Raw genomic sequence first — 21,522 nt, 5'->3', positions numbered from 1 at the left:
TTTTTCTGCTTCCCCAGATTTGTTTGGCCCCACTTTCATCCCAGGCCATTGATTACTGCTCAGTGGAGTCCCTTTGCGGTCACCACCACTGCCTGTGAATATGTTGGAGCACATTGTTTTCAAATACTGCATCCCACTTGCTCATGGTATACAATTCTTTCTATATATTGCAGATTTCCACTTACTAATATTTTAATAAGGATTTCTATGTCTGTATTTTTGGGACACGTTGGTCTGCAGTTTTCTTTCTTTAAAACTGTCTTTGTCTGGTTTTGGTGTCAGCGTTCATAAAATGAATCGGGAAATGTTCCCCCACCGTGTATTCTGAAAAAGACTGTATATATTTGCTGTTCTTTACACTTTTGGTAGAATTCTCCAGTGAAACTATCTGGGCCCTGAAGATTTTTTTGGAAGTTTAAAAAAAATTTTTTTTTTGAGACGGAGTCTCACAGTGGCGCACAGGCTGGAGTGCAGTGGCGCGATCTCTGTTCACTGCAACCTCCGCCTCCCAGGTTCAAGCAATTCTCCTGCCTCAGCCTCCTGAGTAGTTGGGATTACAGGCGTCCGCCACCACACCCAGCTAATTTTTTGTATTTTTAGTAGACGGGGTTTCACTATGTTGCTGGGTGGGTCTCGAATGCCTGACCTCATGATCCTCCCGCCTCAGCCTCCCAAAGTGCTGGGATTACAGGTGTGAGCCACCACACCCGGCCATTTTTGAAACAGTTACAGGGGTACTCAAATTATTTCGTATGGGGTGAGCTGTGGTAGCTTGTTTTTAAAAGAATTACTCCTTTTTATCTCAGAAAAGGTGATTTGCCAAAGACTGAGATTGAGCTAGAGCCTGATCTGGTGCTTTTTCTTCCATCTGGCAGAGCCCTCCCCTCTCTGGCTGGTTCTTAAAGCTGCCCCTTCCTGCCTCCCTGGCTTTCCCCAGATCTCTTCTGTCTCCTGCCCACACCATTTCCTGCTTTCTAAGCCAGCTTTCAGCTACTTCCCTTTAGGGGAGTGGTTCTCAAGATTTTCCAGCTCAACCCATACTTACTGAATCCGAAATTCCAGGGGTGGGGCCAGTAACTTTTTTTTTTTTTGACATGGAGTCTCGCTCTGTTGGCCAGGCTGAAGTGCAATGGCATAATCTCGGCTCACTGCAACCTCTGCCACCTGGGTTCAAGTGATTCTCCTGCCTCAGCCTCCTGAGTAGCTGGGATTACAGGCACATGCCACCATGCCATTCTAATTTTTGTATTTTTAGTAGAGACGGGGTTTCATCATGTTGGTCAGGCTGGTCTCGAACTCCTGACATTGTGATCCACCCACCTCGGCCTCCCAAAGTGCTGGGATTACAGGCGTGAGCCGCCACACCTGGCCAATAACCTGTTTTTAACAATTTTTCCGTGTGCTTCTGCTGCACAGTATGTTAAAAACTACTGCCGTATGGTGTCTTTCTTTAAAAGAGTAAAGCTTACAGTGCAGTCCTTCCCAAGAACATCTTCAGTTTAACAGGGGGCATTTTCAGACCTGTAAAGGAATTTGTGATGCGGGGGAAAGGGTCACAGTCTTGGGTCTGGAGAGATGTGTTTGTGTCTGAGTTAGACCCTATCCTTGCTAGTGTTGAACTCGAATGTATCACTCAATTTACACATTAGTTTTTTTTTTTTTTAACAAAATAGGGATGCTTTCCCTATTTCATAAAGTTGTGATTAGATCATAGAAAGTATTATCAAATGGAATCATGATAACTGCTACTTATGGAAGGTCAAGTCTCACAACAACCTTGCAAGTAATATTTTCTTTAAAGAGCTGGGAAATCAAGCCCAGATAATTCATAAGCACTTACAACATGCCACACATCCCTATGAAGTATACAAACTACTACAATTCCCATTTTATAGATGAGGAAACTGATGGAACTTTCCCAAGGCCACATAACTAGGAAGTAGTAGAGTGAGGATTCAAATCTAGAAAGTCTGGCTCTTGTTCAGCTGGGCTAGGAAGTTGATGCATGTGGTGCAGAGGACACATGGGAAGTGGGAGAGATGGGAGTGGTGCCCAGTTCTAGCTCCAAAGGCCATGCTGGTGCCTCTATTTCAAGTCACCTTCATTCATTCAATCAGCACATACTTATTGAGTGCCTACTTTGTCGCAAGGACTGTTCTGGTCATTGGATAAATGCTGGTGAGTAAAATAGATTGGTCCTTGGAACTTTACAGAATTCATAGTTTAAAGATAACATGGAAATGGCTACAAAATAATGTCGACTATTCTAATGAGGATGAAATGGAATGATAAGCACGTAGGGAAACTGGCTGATGGCTGTGTGCAGCTCCTGAAATTATAACCTGCTGTTGACTGTCTACTAGACTTAAGATCAGTGCTGAGTTGGGTCTGTTTTTTAAAACAATCACCAACGTACAGAAAATTTGGAAGTCCTGTACAAAGAACGTATTTTTCTCTGATCCATTTGAAAGTAAGTTGCCAACCTGATGCTTAGCCCCAAGTACTTTAGTGTGAATTTCCTATAAACAGGACTTTCTCCTACTGAACCATAACACACCATCAAAATGAGGAAGTTGACATGAATCCTCAGAGCCTGCTATGGTTTGAATGTATGTGTCCCTCCAAAATTCATCTGTTGGAACCTAAGACCCAATGTGATAGTTTTAAGATGTGGGACCTTTTGGGAAGTGATAAGTCCCGATGGCTCTGCCCACATGAATGTATTAGTGAGTGCCATTGTAACAGGGCTGGAGAGTACTATCTATGTAGGCCCTCTTTGCCTTTTTTTTTTTTTCCTTTCTCTCGAGGTCACCATGTGAGGACTCAGTGTTGTGGAGCCACTGGAAGCTGAAAGGGGCAGGGAAGGAATTCTCCCCTAGAGCTTTTGGGGATTACGGCCCTGCCAACACCTTGAGTTCTGACATCTGGGCTCTGGAACTGTGGGAGAATCAATTTGTCTTAAGCCCCGCAGTTTGTGGCAATTTGTTACAGCAGCCATAGGAAATGAACACACCAGCCACCTAGAAAACCACCAGTTCAGAAGGGTGGGTCAGATTCCAACTCCACCTGAAGGGATAATTCTAGTTTTCTCCCTCCCCATATTTTTAACTCCGTTTTCTGACAAGAAACCTGGCTTCTGTGATGCTTAATAGATTGACTTCTTTGGTCAGTCCCCCATATGACAGCGACCTCCCTGCTCCTCTGCCACCCTTGGCCCTGAGGGGGCTCCCTCCCGACCTCCCCACTGGACTCAGGGCAGTGTCCTGCTCTGGGCACACACCCATATCCTCTGTCTCACCTAATGGCTAGACACACATTACTAGGAGGGGAAGGGAAGGAGAAGGGTAGAGGAAGACCAGCCCTGGTTTATGCCCACCCTTGCTGGAGCATCTCGACTCTCGCGGCACTGCCCTGCTCCCCTGGGAGGTGCCAGGTGCCCACCGTGCCAGGCTGGAATGCGGATGCCCCTGCAGGAGGCTGAGCCTGTATGTGATCACACAGTGCAGGGGTCAGGCTTCGATGTAAGAGTGGCAGGAGTGCATGTCACCGTCTTACCCTCCCCTCCTCAGAGCGTCCCAACGCACCTGCAAAACCCAGTGTATCTTTCTACACATGTGGTGTCATTGGCCAGGCCAGGGCTTGGCTCCTGGGAGTGGTGCTGCAGGCAAACTGGGGAGAATTGAGATCCTTCATTTCAGTTAGGATAAGGCATGCACTTAAATGTCAGAGGCATTTCCTGGTGGCATAATGGATATTTATCCCCTATTAGATAGGGAGCAATCTGCACTGAAGAAGCCTTCAGATTAAATTTCAGGGATGAACCAAGATTCATCCTGACAGGTATATAGATCCTCAAAGAATAAGTCCTCATAAAATAGCCTAAAAATGTTCCTTATGGCAGTTCGATACTTTGTAAAGAGCCCTTATTATTTGTGCTTGATAATGTATGACTTAAATTTAAGAACTGTTTAATACAAGCATGTCCTTTCTCCCTGAAGTGATTCATTCATTCATTCATTCACACAGATTTTTCTAAATATCTAATATTGACCAGACACTGGGCTAAGCATAAGCTAAGTACTCTGTTTTTAGAGAGCTCAGTAGGGTGGGGAACACAGATTGCTAAGTCAGTAGTACAATGTTTATCGATATGGGCACATCAAAAGATATGATACTTAGTGCCCTGGGGACACAAGGTGGGAGGTTCTCCTTTGCACGGGCTTTCCTGCAAAGGCTCTGTTGCTCTATCAATCAAACAGCAGGACATAGGCAACCTAAGCAAAGGGAAATGCTTGTAGGACTTCCAGGAATGATTAGATATGGACAGCAGGTTTGACAGTGGGGAGGAGCAAAGGCTATGCTGCAGGGCTGCCCCTGTTCCTTCCATCCCGTGGAACTCTGTCAAGATCCAAAGTCCAGAAGACAGCATCTACCTGACCAAGCTTAAGTCATATGTCTGCTCATAAACTTAGGGATGGGGAAGGGAAGGGAAGGGCAAAGGGAGAGGTGAAATCTGTTTCTTTCCCTTTCAGTAGAGATGAAACTGGTGCCTGGAATAATTACCTTCTTACTAAGATTAAACACACTAGGGAGTTATTCTCTAAAAGGAAAACAAACTCAGATTAGGAATGAAGAATGGAAGCTGGACAAATCTTTACAATGACCAATGACTCTTACCTGGACATTCAGGCATGGGGAAGAATATGGGTAAAGGCAAGTCCTTAGTAATACTGCTGAACTGCTGGATCAAGCCTTACCTGAAACCAACTGACCTTGGAGCTTTCCAGTTATGTGAACAAGTAAGTGTCCCCTATGCCCTCCCATTTTTTGCTCTAAGCCCATTTGAATTTGGTTATCTGTCAGTGTAACCAAAATATTTCTAACTGATAGACCCCCAGAATGTTTTTTAATAAGATTCTAGGCAGTCTTTTTTTTCCTAAGAAATTATTGATTTTTACTCATTTTTCAGTCTCTGAGTGACATTTGTGCTGCACGTTTATAGCTCATATCAGATGACTGATCCAGCTGATAATATCACATTTTCAAGTCATTTATCTAAGATAGGTAGTATACAAACAAAATGATGTTTGTACCGTATAGGCTAATTTTTAAAATTGTTTTTGTAGAGACAAGATCTCACTGTGTTGCCCAGGCTGGTCTTGAACTCCTGGGCTGAGGCAATCCTTCTACCTTGGCCTCCTAAAGTGTTAGGATTGCTTGTGTAGGCCACCATGCCCCGCCACATTCTTGTTTTCATAATTAATCTGAAATTTGTTTTATCCTTAAGAGTTGTTTTTAGGTAATTTTAACTGTAGAAATTCAGCATGGTTTATCAAAATGTTTTTTGTAAAATGGAACTTTATTCTAAAATGTATCCAAAATTGCAAGACACAAGTACCATTGAAACAGGTAAAGGTTTATTATATAGAATGGTGAAACATAAAGAATATAATTTTATTCTTTTTAAGGAGCCTTCATTAAGAAAACCCAATTTAAAGATATTTCTGTTTCCAAATAATTTATGTATATTAATTGCAGCATAATTCTCCAAACATACCTAATGTAAAATACAGAACTATTTGAAACCGAATTCAAATATAAAATATATATGTGTGTGTATATATATACATACATATGTACATATATGTATATGTACACATATAGACATATATATGTATATGAGCTAAAAATGACTGTGCTAAAGATGCAGAAACCTGAAGACTCATCAGTGCGTCCTCAAATCAGGCAGGTTGGTCAGCCACCAACAAGCCTCACCTTTTCAAGTCCTTGCCCACCAATTAAGGGAAAATGTCTATAATGAACCATAGACTAACAAAGATTTTATAAAATGACTTTCAAAGGATTTTTTCCCGAAATGCCCTATGTGATCTGGCAACTGCCTCCTTGTCCTCTTTTTTCTCTACCTCCAAAATAAATCAGGTTCTGTGACATTTGATGCTAAACCATAATTCGGCTTTGGGCATTTTAATTAAGATATTTTTGTGAAATTCACTTATCTGTGGCATCTTTTTTCTTCTTTTTCTAAATTCATATTCTAAACATTTCAGGAACTAAAACTTCAATACTACATCAACCATATTATTATGGTAGCTTTCTTCCTTTAAGTGGACATTTAAAGTTCTCTTCAAAGCAATGAAAAAGAATGGCAAATAATCTCCACAAGAATGAGTTCATATGAATATGTTTTGATATTTTGATACCTCTGTTCTTGAAATATCTACTAGCAACTCATTAGGTCAGAGTCTTAGAGCTTAGACATAGTGAAGCTCAGAATGCAATAAAGGGGACAAAAGTCCTGTAGACTAGGCATTAAAAAACCTTTCTAACCTTTAAGACAGAGTCTTGCTCTGTTGCCCAGGCTGGAGTGCAGTGGCATGATCCTGGCTCACTGCAACTTCCACCTCCTGGGTTCAAGCAATTCTCCTGCCTCAGCCTCTCATAAAAAACATTCTTGTTAGCCAGTTATGTGAACGGGATAAATCCACTGGGCATATGATACATTTTTTCACATTACTCCTGTCATCATTCCTTAGTTGCTTTTTTCTTTAGGATCCTGGAGTTGTCTGAAAAGATTGACATTATTCGACTATTTCTCTGGCATTTCAATGAGAATAGACTATTAACAAAGGAAAGTGAACCAAAAATAGTAAATTAGACCCCTTAACTTGCTCGTATCAGCAGAAAAATAGATTAACAATTTTTTTTCAGATTCTTTCCCTACACTGATAGTTTTCCAGCTACTTATAAGATCTCCTCTTGATATCAACAGTGTTAGATATTAACAAAATACAATAGCATTAAGAAGACGTATTTCATCATTCTACTTTATTGAGAACCTAAATAACCAGTTGAGAGTTATGTAGGGAAAGCAAGATTAGAACCCACGTTTTCTGTCTGCTGATACTGTGCTTTGTCATTCTGTGACACTACACTGCTTCTAATAAAAGGCCTTCTATTTCTTAATTTTTAAGAGTAAAAATATATCTTAAGCAAAAATAATATGTTGAAAACAAATCTCTGTGGGTTTTTTTTTTCTTTTTCTAGAAGTTACACATATTTCTTAGTAGGAATACATTTCCATCTTTCTGTTTGGAGTGAGTCACATTTTAATGTTTTGTTTCAGAATTTGCATCTGAAGGGTTAATAAAGATACAGTATGGCATAAAGCCTAAACATAGCTCTTAATGCTGCCGGCGATCATCCCCTGGAATATACTAGTGCTGAGATTTATGGAGCCCCTTAGGCTCCCACAGACCCTCAGCTTCAGGGAAAGGAAGGCTCACTCCAGAGAACAATGTGCATATATTCATTCTGCTGCCCCGCGGCACAGCCCAGCCTGCTAACCTGGTCACCTTCTGCCTCACTCTTCAGTCTTAGCTTTTGCGTTGATGTACACGTAAATCACTTGGGACACAGAGTGAAATCACAGTATTTAATCAGCATACTCACTGGTCAATTTTACTTGCCTCCTTGCAAAGAAGCAAGTCTTATTTCAGAGCTCTAAGCTGTTAATTATTGTAAGCAATCCATCAAATACATAGGTTTCTGAAATATGTTGGACTATGATTTAATTATTTTCCTCAATTATTATTTTCTGCTATTTCAATTTTTGAAAGCCATACAATTAATCAGTTATAATTGGGTATGAGTGCCTCTCCACCAATCCATGACCCCCAGCGCCTGCATCAGATGTTGAAATAACAGGATAAATGTGTTTGGATGAAAAAATACTGTGGTGGCATGTTTGGATGAATCAAGTTCACATAAATGGTAAAATAGATGGGATGAGCATGCAAGCTAACATAGCTTTATATTGCTTATGTTTACAGATTTGTGCAAGTCTTAGAAGCCTAGATACATTTACTATGCACCATATTTAAGAATTGTTGATTGAAGAGGTGGACAATAAAACAATCAAGCCATATTTCCTGCATGCAAAGGACCAGTAATTAAGGATGAAGGGGCATGCTCTCTTCCTCCCCTGCTTTCCCCTATTGTTACCAAACATTAAATATTCAAAAGCATTTGACTAAAAATGTCACTACACATTTATAATATTCCATTAAAGCTGATATAAAAAATATTAATAGACATTTGTTATGGTATTATAGCATAAAAAGGCTGTAGCATAAAAAAGGTGAGCAAACTCAAGATCTACCATGATCAAATGTCTACCTAATATGACATGCCTAACATTTATCAGTAGAAGTCAGTTATCATGTTTAATAAAAATAATCAGCTTGTTTTTGAACTATCATTTTCTATCAGTCATTGAACACTTTCTTGTTTCTTCCTTTAAAAACTGCTAAAACTCAGATAGACAAGTAAAAATTTTTATTTATTTATTTATTTTTTGAGACAGAGTCTCGCACTGTCGCCAGGGCTGGAGTGCAGTGGCACGATCACGGCTCACTGCAACCTCTGCCTTCCAGGTTCAAGCGATTCTCCTGCCTCAGCCTCCCCAGTAGCTGGGATTACAGGCGCCCGCCACCACGCCCAGCTAATTTTTTGTATTTTTAGTAGAGACGGGGTTTCACTATGTTGGCCAGGCTGGTCTCGAACGCCTGACGTCGTGACCCACCCACCTCGGCCCCCCAAAGTGCTGGGATTACAAGCGTGAGCCACCGCGCCCGGCTGACAAGTAAAAAAAATTTTAAAGAAAAGCTGAGAACACAAAGTATACAATTCCTAATAATACGTTGATAAAGAATTACAAGTTGAAAATAAAATTTGCAATAGCTAAAAGTTTCATGGGTCTCTATAGAAACCAACAGAGGCAAGGGGATTGCTGCAGGGGAGGCGTGGTGGTGGTTCATTCTTTCATTCTAACGAACTGCTACTGTGTGCTATATTGACTTGAGGAACCACCTGCTGCCTATTCAGTGATAAGTGCTTACTGACATTGCTCCTGTGAAAGGACTCCAGGGATCAATGGGTAGAGATAGGAGAAGGAATAAATTGAGAAAGATTGCTGTCAACTGGCTTGAATGCGAACATCAGGTCTTGTGGTAGAGATGAGGTATGTGGTTACCCTAAAGCAAAACATCTCATAAGATTGTTTAATGGAAAAATGGAATTTTCTTATCAAATGTAATCATTCATTACAAGAAAGATGACAGTAATTGTGAGATGGCATTACCATTTGCCACAGTAGTTTAAGACATGTATTGACTTGGCTTTTAGTTACCTACGTTTTCCTGGAGACTTTTTGTCTTAATAAGGTTCCAAAGACAATTGGACTCTGTTCTTAACCAGTGCCTAAGTTACTCCTTAACGAATAAAGTAGGTGTTTCGAGAGCCACATTAATTCTTTTTAAGCTAATAGCTGCTTACGAAGGTGAATTAATTCTTCAATAATTCTATATAGTAGCATAACTATGAGAGAGAGAGAAAATGAATTAGTCTGTTCTAACATTGCTCTAAGGAAATACCCAAGATTGGGTAATTGATAAAGAAAAGAAGCTTAATTGACTCACAGTTCCTCATGGCTGGAGAGGCCTCAGGAAACTTACGATCATGGTGGAAGGCACCTCTTCACAGGGTGGCAGGAGAATGAGCATTAGCAGGGGAAATGACAGACGCTTATAAAACCATCAGATCTCGTGAGAACTCACTATCACGAGAGCAGCATGGGGGAAACTGCTCCCATGATCCAATCACCTCCCACCAGGTCCCTCCCATGACACGTGGGGATTATGGGGATTACAATTCAAGATGGGATTTGGGTGGAGACACAACTGAACCATATCAGAGAGAGATAGAAAAAAAGAGAGAGGGAGGAGGAGGAGGAGGAGGAGGAGGAAGTGGGGGGAAGGGAGAGAGAATGAATTTGCACTCACAAAAATTATGGGAATTTCTTAATGAGCAAGTTAGGTTTCACTTAATCAAGATAATGCATAATTGGCTAATTTCTTCACTGACTTTTAAGCGTATTTTCCATGTACTCTTTTCATTGTGAAACGAAAGTGGGCCTTTTTTTCTGTCCCTTTTTTGAAGTTTCCATCCTGTCTTCCCATGTTAATTGAAGCTCTTTTGCTTTAAACATGGCTTGAGAAACGAGTCCTTGTTGTGATGCAGGTTGTCAAGCTGCAGGAAAAGGAGTGTTGTGCTCACAGGTAAGCAAATAGAATTCTTGCAAAGGAAGACAGAGGAGCCAGCCCTGCAAACGAATGGTCCTTTGCAGCAAGATTCCTCTTCTGGCCTCATTCTTTCTGAATTTAAAGGTCAGAGGAAGCTTCACACAGCCACTTTCGTATCTCAGTGCCCTGGCTAAATGTCTCAGGAGAATAAAGATATCCTAATAGGAATGCAATTTTACAATTCTGGGCTTGCATTCCAGAATTGTGCAGATTGCTCTCCAGTTGAAACAGCTCTACATACAAACATCCTCAGAAACCAGTTCTTTTACATCTCTCATCTGTCTTACAATTAAGTCTGAACATTTTAAATATGCTTTTAATACAATCACTGAAAATAAAAATCTGTAGTCAAGTAACTAATGAATGTCTTGAACTCTAAGCACATTCTGAATATTTAATTATCATTTAAACAAACGAGAAAATATAAATTCAATTTGCAAAATAAGAAAATATTTACTCAAGAGTTTGAAAATTGAAACAGATTAATAAATCAGTGCACATATATACTCTCTCTCCAAGGCCAAAATAACTGAGGATTTTTTTTCTTTGCAACTCTTTTGGTGAAGTCCCTACTTTCTCAACTCTTATACCTTTTGTGTACAGGTTTTTCTGCCAGAAATAGATTTGAAGTGTTTTAGTTGTCATTTGTATCTGAAAATGGTTGGAATCATGTAGCTTATTTTTGGCAAGCAGAATCAAGATGATCACAAAGGGATCTATATTATTAAGCCTGCAGCATACATTTTTACCTTCGGCAGGAAGAAATCCCCCAAAGTAGGTTAGGAATTTACCGCATGCATTTAACTTCTGAACTGGAAATTTATGTGGCAGTTCAGTGATTAATTATTAATCTTGGTAAATGTCAATTTCTACCCATTAGGAGTAAGGACATCTATTTTTGCAATTCAAATGGAAATGATTTCTGATTTAATCACTTGTCTGCTCCAAAGCTCCTCTTCAATTGGATAAGTTCCCATATTTCCAGTGCTGCTTTAATTTACAAGTGGGGTGAACAGAACCTCATGTTTTGAGGCCCGATGTAAGCGCTTGCTCAAGTCATAGTGAACTTGATGAGAATCAATAATGCCAAATAAACCAGAAAGATAGTCAAATGAATGTGAAAGTTTTTTGAAACATATACCTTTGCAATCTGTATTTCACGTCTTCTAAAGTGCCTGTTTCCAGGGCAAAACAGCAAAATACTTCTGGTTACTTGAAGGAAAAAAAATTCACATTAGTTATTAACTTTTGCAAATGCATAGTTCAGTAACTCTCTTGCACATAAACAACAGGCAAATCTTTTTAGAACTTGAAAATACAGTAGGTAAATACCTTTCCAAACAAGGTTTTAAATAATCTGGGAAGTGAAGTAACCAGAGATAGCTTGTCAGATTTCTATTCACCCTGGACCACTTCCCATCTGAAATGATTTAAGAGGCTCATTTTAGAGATATTCATGACATTCAAGTTCTACAGAGATTTGGACTTTGAATGCTTTACATTCTACACAGAGCTTCCTATGACCATGTAATTCTGCAACCAGATATCTTCCGGCAAGATGACAATTTCTGAGAAGAGCCTGAGATTACTGTGCTGCCTATTTGAAATGGTATTTTTGCTAAATGGATGGAATTTTAAACTCTGATGATGCAATATTGAGAATTTCATTATAGTCTGATTTTTCAGAGATAACTTAGAGATACTGACAGTGGATTTACTAATCCACCTTTGTTGTAAATTAGATATGGCTTTTATGTTAGTTTTGATGTCGGTTATTTGGTTCAGATTTCTTCTTATAAGTACCTGTCATACTGAGCATTTTAATTTTGAATTTGGGCATTAGTTTGAAAACTTTTATATGAGAGGGATCTCTTGCAATAGCTAGTGCTTCTATTTTCATTAATACTTTTATATGTGGCATATTCATACATACATATGTATATGTGTTATGTATGTATATATATGTAAAAGTGTTTTTTATGAAATGTATTATGTTTTTTATCAAATGTTCATGTTTTTTATGACATAGGGTCTTGCTCTGTCGCCCAGGCTGGAGTGCAGTGGCACAATCATAGTTCACTGTAACCTTGAACTCCCGGGCTCAAGTGATCTTCCTGCCTCAGCCTCCCTAGTAGCTACTACTACAGGCACAGGCCACTATGCCTGGCTACCTTTTTAAAAAACTTTTTTTGACAGGAGTGGGGGCGGGATGCGGCCAGGGTGGGGGCTCCCCATGTTGTCCAGGCTGCTCTTGAATTCCTGGCTTCAAGCGATCCTCCTGCCTTGGCCTCCCAAAGTGCTGAGATTACAGGTGTGAGCCACTGCACCTAGCTATGGTTTATATTTTTAAAAGTGTTAATTGATTTATCTTTTTGCAATGGATTAAAGTTCAGCTCTCTGTGGGTTTTTCATTGAATCAAAAAATGTGCCTAGGTAAGTACTTCTCAAATAAACATGAAGTAAATACTGCGTATAAAATGTGACTAGTAACTACTTGTTGTAATAGTATGCTGAGTTCTCAAAATTAATATCACTTTCAATGATATATGTGTTCTGTTAAAGCAATTTTGAGACCATTATGTCTATATAATATCCCTTCAGTCAGAAGTGAATAATGGCTAACCTGATAACAAAACAGTAGCTCTGTAATATAAAAGACTATATAAAGAATACATTTGACTTTTCAATTCATAAACCATTTCTTTCTCTGCAACAAATGTGTACATAAGTAATGCTGAATTCCTTAATATAACAAATACTAATTTACATAATACACATGATTACTGATATTTTATTGAAAGCACATTTAAAAGCAATTTTTTTTCCATGGGACATGACTAAATATCAAGAGTTCCATCCCTATTCCCATCAAGAACTGTGAGTTGTAGGATGCAAAGGCAATTTTGTGAAGAAAATTTGAGGTTGTTATTAACTGAGAAATGCAGCTACAGCCAAGCAGTGCCCAATATTTACTTCAAGGGAAGCTTCCCAAACTAAATGTGACAACTAAACATTTATAGTGTCAACTTGGCTGGGCGCAGTGGCTCATGCCTGTAATCCCAGCACTTTAGGAGACCGAGGTGGGCAGAACACCTGTGGTCGGGAGTTCAAGACCAGCCTGACCAACATGGAGAAACCCAGTCTCTACTAAAAATACAAGATTAGCTAGGCATGGTGGCACATGTCTGTAATCCCAGCTACTCAGGAGGCTGAGGCAGGAGAATCACTTGAACCCAGGAGGAGGAGGTTGCAGCGAGCCGAGATCGCGCCATTGTATTCCAATTCCAGCCTGGGCACTGAAAGCGAAACTCCATCTCAAAAAAAAAAAAAAAAAAAAAAAAAAAAAAAAAGCAGTGTTGACTCAACACAGAATTTTCTACAAGGCTACACCATATTCTCATCAGACAATTTGTGTAGGGAATAAAACATCTAGAATTTCTTTAATTTTTATGACTCTTTGACATCAAGGGTTTCTTCACTTTTAAGGATACACTGAGCCATGAGAACAAACCCTTGATTACTCAGATTGCTTGGGGGCTGGGTCTGCAGACACTTTCATCTCTTTCTCCCTTCGTTTTGGAATCTTTCACTCTTTGTTACCTCATTCACCAAGAGGAGCTCACAGGGATTAAACCAATTCTGTTGGCTTTTATTTATGCATGCTACTCCTTCCCTGAACCTACATAATGCTACCACCACTAAGAGTCATTTTTGCACAATTACAAATAATTTAAATAATAAGTTCCAGCAAAGTTCTTAGTTCTACGACTTCTACCTGTTTTAAAGTCAGGGACTTATCAGTTGCCTTGCTATCTACCCTCTATCCCCCAGTAATCCAGACACCTTGCTAAAATTGCCTGGCGAGTTATTTGAGGTAATCTTTGGCTCAAACTGTCTGGCCAATGGAATTTATAACATTTTTGTTTCTAATCATTATGTACAAATGTGCTGTGTTATTGGACTAGAAGATTCCACTTGGATCAAAGCCATAATAATGTGGAACCATTATTTTAAAACTGATTGAAAAGATGATTTATTTCTATTGATATCTAAGGATGAATCACTAATCTCAATTGTAGACCCTCTTCCTCCTACATTCTCATTTACCTGTATACTAGCATGCAGCACTTACTTCAGAATCTTTATTTGGGCAAATGTTCACGGTGAACTGAGGCAGTCATCTGTATAGTTCATGAGAAAGATGAATGTAATTGAGGAGAAGCATAGTTTTGCATGAATTACCTGGATAACTGCTTCAGCTACTCACATTATGTATAGTCATATTTGCAGTAAAATACCAAAGTTTAATTCATTAACATATCTATTTGCTAATAACATTAGTTTTTTTTTGGCGTTCCATGTTTAGTTATCTGACCACATAGAGCCAGCCATTCATATATGCATTGTAGCCTCTTCTTCCATGCATATAGATCCTTTGATATTAGAACCTCCTGAATTTTATATAAGGCATAATGTCTAATTCAATTATATACGCAGATGTCCACATTAGTTATATTTTGATGTTTATGCTGGCTTCATACAAACTTGACGTTTTCAACAAGTAATGAAGTACAGGCTAGAAATGAAAGGGTAGAAACTGTATATGAAAAGCTGTATTTTAAAAAATTAAATGTGAAAACGTGCCAAATTAAGGGTCATTTATGTACATCTTTATGGCAACTTATCCCATTACATGAATAGCTCAAGTACTTGTACAAAAACACTAAATTATAAATCCATTTGAGAATAAATGCAGTAATGTGCACATGCACGCACACACACATACACGAACACACATACACAGATGCTAAATTTACAAAATGTGTCAGGTAGCTGGTGGCCATCGTTGAATTAAGAATAGTAGATTACTAAGAGTCATCCCAGATTCAAATTATATTTATACATAAATTGTGCATTTATAAAAACCTTACAAATACTTCTATTTTTCCAGGAAGATATTATAGGTAACAATTTAACACATGTAGTAAGAAAACGTCTTAAATTCGGAAAATCACAACTAGGTTAATTAAACAATTCAATACGTTGATGGCTATCATAAGTATTCTATTTATAAAGACTTTACCATTTTTTATGCTGAAACAGCAGCATGTCCTTTAAATTATTCATTCTAACATGTAGTTTGTGTTTTAATTGTCTTAATGCAAGGAAAGAAAAACAGTTTGAAATATGATAGAAAGTATAAACACATTTCAATCAGTAGTTTATATTAAGAAAATTTCTAAGATGGTGCTAAATTTAAAGTAATTTGTTGTCAAATTATGGTAACTGTACAGATTATTTGAATTGTTTTTTAATAAGTAGATGGCCAATTATATTTAACTGAGCAATTTTACCAAGACATGATGGAAAGTTAGCTGACAAATATCATATTGTGTTCTGAGTACTGTGAGGAATCCAAATTTCACTCTCTTGGCAATGTACTGAGGCCATTTGGTGGAAAAAAGAAAGTGGGATTAAGTGTTAATATTGACTAGGAGTAAGTCTTTTACATCATTTTTTCTAGGAACATTAATAGTTACCTTTGTTATGATAATGGCACATCTCATTTTAAAAATGAAATGCTAAATATGTTAGAAACAGATCACAACATTTTAATGACTGGGATAAGCAAAATGAGTCCAACCTTTATTCTGATAATAGCCAGTAAATTTGCAAAGAGAGGAGACAAACTGTAATTGTATACATAAAAACACCTAGTCCCACTTTAAAATTTTAATATCTATATATAGTACTGTATTTAATTTTTAAAGATGAAGACAGCAAAAATATTCACATTAAAATATCTTACAGAAATCATTATTCTTCTATTCAAGAAAACCAATTATACTAAGTTAACAGGGAAAATTTAACAGAGAAAATTCTCCTTGGGACACTTACTGAACTGAGGATTTCACTTCATACTTTAAAAAGTAAACAGGTCTCAGGTGTCTTTTTCATGGGTAGGTCACCTTATCAATCTGAATTATAGTTCATGGGTAAAGCTAACTTTTTTTGTGTGAAATAAGTTAATAATGCCAATTCAGTTTCTTGTAAACAAATGTCTATATCAAACCACTATAATTACTGTGTAACACCTTGTAGTATCAGTGAAGTGGCTGAGAATTAAATGATCACTTATGCCCTTATCTTTAGATACAGTACCTTCAAAAGAAGGCCTAATGTGGACAAGCTGACATGGGTGTGCTAAACCTACGCATAGGAGACTCCATCTGCTTATGTCTTGTATTACTCTTTCCATCCCAAATAACTTTCATCAGCTGTTTTACCACTGAAATGAAAAGTAGTCAAAGGAAATAATTATGTTTAATCATTATTGGTTGTGCTATAAAATAATGTGAATCACAGTGGGAGTGTTTTGTGAGCAAACTTCATATTACTGTTCCCAACACACACACACAGGTACACGCAACGTATTTAGTATGCAAAATGGAAGTATTATTAATAGTGGTTCACCATTCTTTTACTTTTCTAGTTATTTCTCAAGGTATGGTTCACAGACCCAGGGAGACCCTTACACATGCTTAAGATTGGGTACCATTGCTTTAAACAAACACAGCCTCTGGCTCCTCATAGCAAACAATAAACTTATTCCACCAGGAGGGAAAAACAGAAAGAAGATTCAACTACTTTTGGCAAATATATGGCAACCTTGTCCCCCATATTGGATTACTCCCTCCCATACTATACATTCACTGGCCACTTGTATCGATTAATGTTTTCAAAGACAGAGAACTACAGTTGTCCCTCCGTATCCAAGGGAGACCGGTTCCAGGACCTCTGCAGATACCAAAATCCACAGACGCTTAAGTCCTTTATATAAAATGGCATAGTATAACCTATGCACATCCTCCAATATACTTCAAATCATCTCATTTACTTATAATACCTAATACAATGTATTATAAATGCCATGGAAATCATTGTTATAATGTATTATTTGTAATTATTGTTGTATTATTGGTTTTTATTGTTATAAAATTGTTTTCCAATATTTTTTATCAGGAGTTGATTGAATCAGGGATGTGGAACCTGTGGATATGGAGGGCCAACTCTATTGTACAGAAGACATAAAAAAAAAAGGAAAATCTGGGCCAGGCACGGTGGCTCATGCCTGTAATCCCAACACTTTGGGAGGCCAAGGCGGGCGGATCATGAGGTCAGGAGATCGAGACCATCCTGGCTAACACGGTGAAACCCGGTCTCTACTAAAAATACAAAAAATTAGCTGGGCATGGTGGTGAGCACCTGTAGTCCCAGCCACTCGGGAGGCTGAGGCAGGAGAATTGCATGAACCCGGGAGGTGAAGGTTGCAGTGAGCCGAGATCACACCATTGCACTCCAGCCTGGGTGACAGAGCAAGATTCTGACTCAAAAAAAAAAAAAAAAAAAAAAAAAAAGAAAAGAAAAAAAGAGGAAAACCTGATCAGGCATAGTGGCTCATGCCTGTAATCCCAGCACTTTGGGAGGCTGAGGCGGGCAGATCACTTGAGGTCAGGAGTTCCAGACCAGCCTGGCCAACATGGTGAAACCCTGCCTCTACTAAAAATACAAAAATTAGCCTGTGACGCATGCCTGTAATCCAGCTACTCTGGAGGCTGAGGCAGGAGAATCTCTGGAACCTGGGAGGCGGAGACGGCAGTGAGCCAAGATTGTGCCACTGCACTCCAACCTGGGTGACAGAGCAAGACTGTCTCAAAAAAAAAAAAAGAAAAAAAAATTAAAAAAAAGGAAAACCAGTGTCAAAACACTAAAATGCATTCCAAAATCAAAATCAAGTGGCTATGATTTGTGGCACTCCTTCGAATTAGCAGTGATAATCAAGAAATGAGGCCGGGCGCGGTGGCTCACGCCTGTAATCCCAGCACTTTGGGAGGCCGAGGCGGGCGGATCACGAGGTCAGGAGATCGAGACCATCCTGGCTAACACGGTGAAACCCCGTCTCTACTAAAAATACAAAAAATTAGCCGGGCGTGGTAGCGGGCGCCTGTAGTCCCAGCTACTCGGGAGGCTGAGGCAGGAGAATGGCGTGAACCCGGGAGGCGGAGCTTGCAGTGAGCCGAGATCGCGCCACTGCACTCCAGCCTGGGCGACAGAGCGAGACTCCGTCTCAAAAAAAAAAAAAAAAAAAAAAGAAATGAAAATTGCAATTATTTCTCCTGGGAAAACTACTCTTAGTACTATACACTATATGCAGATGAAAATGGTAAGGGCTGAGAAGGTAACAGTGTTCAGTTGGTATTTTATTTCTCCTGGAAGATGCAGGGATTGGGAGGGAGGCAAGGATAAAGCCACGGAAGAAGTAATCAAGACTTCATAGTATTAAGGACGGTGGAAAACTTCCCCAGCCAAAGGAGCAGTTCTGAATGCTTTGCTATACATTCCTAGGGACAGTATGATGAAGAAAAGATATAGACAGATGTGGGACTTCTTCATGCCCCAAACTGAACTTACTTATTTTCATTTGTTGTCTTTTAAACCACAGAAGTGCTAACTGAATAACCCTATGAAATGCAATGGAGTTCAGATATCTTAAGAGAATCATAAAAATAGAAATGGAAGTTTTCTTTATTTTATTCTGGAGGGAAAGGGCTGTTTTGGGCACTTTTCATGGCTGGGGGAGCAGAATTGATTTACTTGTTAATCTTTTTGGCAATTGAGAAATCTTTTCTATTTTTGAGATGGAGTCTTGCTCTGTCACCCAGGCTGGAGTGCAGTGGCACAATCTCGGCTCACTGCAACCTCCGCCTCCTGGGTTCAAGTGATTCTCCTGCCTCAGCCTCTTGAGTAGCTGGGATTACAGGCAGCCACCACCATGCCCGGCTAATTTTTGTATTTTTAGTAGAGATGGGGGGTTTCACCATGTTGGCCAGGCTGGTCTTGAACTCCCGACCTCAGGTGATCTGCCCACCTTGGCCTCCCAAGTGCTGGGATTACAGGCATGAGTGCCCAGGCGGCAATTGAGAAATCTTAACTTCGGATTCCTAGCTGTGAACTTCCTCTTTATCAGCAACTGACTCCATACTGGAACATTTTCAAAGGAGTGCTAATAAGATTCACCCATCAAATATGTGGTGTATTACAAGATCAATGACACCCTACAGCCTTTGTTCCCATGGGCAACTTTGCTGTAAGACACGTAGTTAAGAATCATACATACCCTCAGAAAGAATTTGACATGTATTTTCAAATGCAGTGAGTTAGGCAGAATGCAAAGCAGAGTAACAAGATTTTACCTACTGCTTAATTTTTCATTTTACATGTGTATTTAATATGTTCAATGTAGCAAGAATTGCTGATATTATTACTGTGAGATGACGTGTAAAAATAACACTAGGAACAGGTAGTATACATCAAGACCAACACGAATGCATTGATAAAGATGGAAAACACAAGAGAAAAACATTAAATAGTCTTATTACAAGAAAAAAGGATAAGGGTTAAATGATTCAAAATCTAAACAAAAATTAATATACAGATATACTGTCTTCCATTCAGTGCATGAAAGAATTATCTGGATATAAAAATCAAGTATCCTTACATTCTGGGTTTCTTGGATACAATTTTCTCCTCAAAAATAATTTTTCAACTATTTCAGGAAATTTTAAAATCTAAAATAACTCTTTTTAATCTGGGCTCCAAGAAGAAAAAAGAAATAAATACTTATAATCAATTGACTGCTCTGCCTTGAAAAAAAAAACGAATTTTACTTTTAGGTTAGAAATAATGGGGATCATGATGCAATTCATATTCTCGTATTACCCCCAAAATAAGGGTAGATAAAATCATATTCATCATTCTTTGTGGTAAGAAATAATACCTTCTCAGAAGGCGAAGAAAAGAATTTCAAGATCAGTAACAATGGAGAAGAGTCAACAAAATGTTTGAAAATTCTAGCATTATAAGATTAAGCTTAATAATCAAAGGACTGTCAATTTTTATATGATTGTCATAAAATATGAAAGTCAAAATTCTTCTTGGTCAAGTCAGGTGTCTGGACAAACTGTCACCTTCATTCAGGTTACCTTGGCTTGAGGTAAAGACCTTTTCATCTGAATTTGCATGAAAGGTTTCTGCAGCTTGACAGCATGAGACTGTTCTCCGGTGTGCACTCCTAGGCACCTGAATACTGTGTGTGATTAACTGAGGCTCATTTTATGATAGTTTAAATCTGCAACATAAATTTAATTCAGCTTTTTTTTCTCAACAGTTCTGCCTAGTATCCCTGTTTAGGCACAGGCAAAATCTTTATTTTTACAAGGACTAAATCATTATGAATTTGAGAGAAGTAAGTCATCAGGAACTAGTACATACAGTCATGTGTTACTTAATGATAAGTATACATTCTGAGAAATGCATTGTCAGGCAATATTGTCCTTGTCTGAATATCATAGAGTGTACTTACACAAACCTAGATGGTATAGGCTCCTACACACCTAGGCTATATAATATAAACTATTGCTGCTAGGCTACAAACCTGTACAGCATGTTATTGTACTGAATACCAAAGGCAACTGTAATACAATGGTATTTGTGTATCTAAGCATAGAAAAGATACGGTAAAAATATGGTATCATAATCTTATAGGACCACTGCTGTATATGCAGTCTGTGGTTGATTGGAATGTCATTATGAGCTGCATGACTATATCCTGCCAAATTTTCACTTTAGAGACTATAAGCCTAAAGGAAAGAGAAGATTCCTCTTACCTGCGATTAAACAATGCTTTTCAAAGTCTCTAGAGTTTTGATTCATAGTTGGTATTTATCAATGGTTGTTTGTATCACAATTTTAACACAAAGGATCACCCAGTTATCTTTCAGAGTCTAAAATTAAAGTCTTCATATCTTTCTATTGTGATTTTGGTGTATGTATGTATAATTAAGCACAAAATCCCAAAAGATCTGGAAAGTGCCATAGAGCAAGGTGCTTTCCATAAGGGAATTAGATTAAAAAAAATTTACTTATTCTTTTTTGAACAGTCAGTTACACAATGTAGTTTTAGCCTGCTGAAGTCAATGGCTAGATAAAGCAAAGTTACTATCAATGATTTGCTCCTGAATAAAAGCCTTATATTCCAGGAACAGAGCAGGGGCTCCCTGGCCAGTGAGAACCAATACCAGTCAATTCTGCTGGTAGCAAGCAAGATACCTGGATAGAAAAGCAGCATTCCAGAGGCCTCAGGAGTGCTAATAACTCTCTTCTCCCTTGTGCTCAAAGTCTCCTTCTATGTATTTATTTCTAGTGTCTATAAGAATATGCTCACAAAAAGTCTGAATAAAAACCAGATACCATTTAACATTAGTATGTTATTAAAAATTTACCTCTAGTACTCCTGGTGAGA

Source organism: Pan paniscus, chromosome 4, assembly GCF_029289425.2.
Source record: "Pan paniscus chromosome 4, NHGRI_mPanPan1-v2.0_pri, whole genome shotgun sequence".
In the NCBI taxonomy this organism is placed as follows: Eukaryota; Metazoa; Chordata; class Mammalia; order Primates; family Hominidae; genus Pan; species Pan paniscus.
Note: the sequence above shows the minus strand (reverse complement) of the source record.